The sequence below is a fragment of the Otolemur garnettii genome, unplaced genomic scaffold (genome assembly GCF_000181295.1).
Source record: "Otolemur garnettii isolate 467f Iridium unplaced genomic scaffold, OtoGar3 scaffold00026, whole genome shotgun sequence".
Lineage (NCBI taxonomy): Eukaryota > Metazoa > Chordata > Mammalia > Primates > Galagidae > Otolemur > Otolemur garnettii.
Genome location: NW_003852421.1, coordinates 12,105,967 through 12,107,943, shown reverse-complemented (window position 1 = coordinate 12,107,943; position 1,977 = coordinate 12,105,967). Strand labels below are relative to the sequence as shown.

General features: G+C 47.2%; 1 pseudogene across 1 annotated transcript in view; it reads left to right on the top strand.

The window, feature by feature from the left end:
• The window catches only part of LOC100963927, a 2,896-nt pseudogene extending 1,248 nt beyond the window's left edge, over positions 1-1,648 (top strand). Inside the window, exon 2 of the transcript XR_001161210.2 lies at positions 1,098-1,648. The product of XR_001161210.2 is annotated as a 60S ribosomal protein L12 pseudogene (transcript). The remainder of the gene's footprint in view (positions 1-1,097) is intronic.
• The last annotated feature ends 329 nt before the right edge of the window (positions 1,649-1,977 follow it).

Here is a 1,977-nt window from a genome sequence, read left to right as displayed (position 1 = left end):
AAAAAAAAAAAAAAAAGAACAACCAACAATTTCTCCTCTTGCACTTGGAGTAAGCCCACACTCCTCACCAAGGCCCTACGTGACTAGGCCCCACTGCACCCCTGTGTTCACTGTGATCCAAACCTATCAGCCTTCTTTCTAGTCCTTGAGCAGATCAAGTTCATTCCCATCTGAGTGTTTGCATTTAATGTTCCCTATTTTCCAGAGCCTTCCCGTGGCCAGCTTCTCAAAGAGGCTATCCCTGACCACTCTGCCAAAAATAGCCACTCTCTCCCCAGTCACTCTGTCTCATCACTCCTATTTCCATTATGTTATATATTTACCACCCTCCAACAGCACATGCTACCGGAGAGCGGGGACCTTGCTAGTCATGTTCATTCCTATCTCCAGGGTCCTACACAGTGCCTGTGCATGTTCTGACAGGCACCGTTTACTATGAGTTAGAGTGTAATTAGAGTATAAATGAAGGAGTGCTATGGGAGTCTGTTAACACCGCTCTAACAAAATGCCTGAGACTGGGTAATTTATAAAGAATAAAAATTTATTTCCTTGTAGTTCTGAGGGCTGGGAAATCCAAGACCAGATTCTGGGTCACTGATGGGTTTGGCATCTGGTGAAGCTTCCAAGATGGTGCCTTGAGCACTGTGTCCTCACATCTGGGAGGGACAGAAGAACAAAAACAAGGCCCAAGTTGATTCGCTCCTGCCCTTTTAAAAGGTCCCATTCAGTTCAGAGTCAGGATTTAATCACTCCCTCCAAGGCCCCACCTCTTAATACAACCAACATGGGGATTAAGTCTCAGCACTTTGGGGATTTGGGGAGACATCCAAACCACAGTAAATGACAAAGGCGAAGTCTAAACTCACAGCAAGGGATCCAGACAGTTAATGATGCAAATCTCTAAAGTATGCTAGGCACCCTAGATTTTCCTCTTTTTCTGCAGATTGTTCTATTTGCAAGTCTTCCCAGAAGGGAGAAAGAAAAAGCAGAGGTGCTTTTGGTCAAGAGAGAACAATTCAGCTTTCAGCTTTTGGGTTGGAGGAGGCCAAAGTGCAACTTTCTTCCATAGTCCCAAATCCGGGTTCATCTGACACCAGCCGCCTAAGTTCAACTCCAAACAAGATCAAAGTCATGTACCTGAGGTGCACTGATAACGAAGTTGGTGCCACGTCCACCCTGGCCCCCAAGATCGGCCCCCTGGGTTTGTCTCCAAAAAAGTTGGTGATGACATCACCAAGGCAACTGGTGACTGGAGGGGTCTGAGGATTACAGTGAAACTGACTATCCAGAACAGACAAGCCCAGATTGAAGTGGTATCTTCCACCTCTACCTTCATCATCAAAGCTCTCGAGGAACCACCGAGAGACAGAAAGAAACAGAAAAACATTAAACACACGGAAATATCACTTTCCATGAGATTGTCAACATTGCCAGACAGATGCGGCACCAATCTTTAGCCAGAGAACTCTCTGGAACCATTAAAGAGATCCTGGGGACAGACCAGTCCGTGGGCTGCAATGTTGATGGCCGCCACCCTCATGACATCATAGATGACATCAATAGTGGTGCTGTGGAATGCCCAGCTAGTTAAACAGTACAAAGGAAAATGTTTCAATAAAGGATTATTTGACACCCAAAAAAAGAGAAAGAGAGAATGGTTCAGTTCCGGAGGATCAGCAGGACTCTATGGCATTAAAAGCTGGAGAGGCCTGAATTTGGTAATCATTTTAAAAAACAATCTTTTCGGCTCAGCGCCTGTGGCTCAAGCGGCTAAGGCACCAGCCACATACACCTAAGGTGGCGGGTTCGAATCCCCAGCCCCAGGCCCGCCAAACAACAATGATGGCTGCAACCAAAAAATGGCCAGGCGTTGTGGCGGGCGCCTGTGGTCCCAGCTACTTGGGAGGCTGAGGCAGGAGACTCGCTTGAGCCCAGGAGTTGGAGGTTGCTGTGAGCGTGATGCCACAGCACTCTACC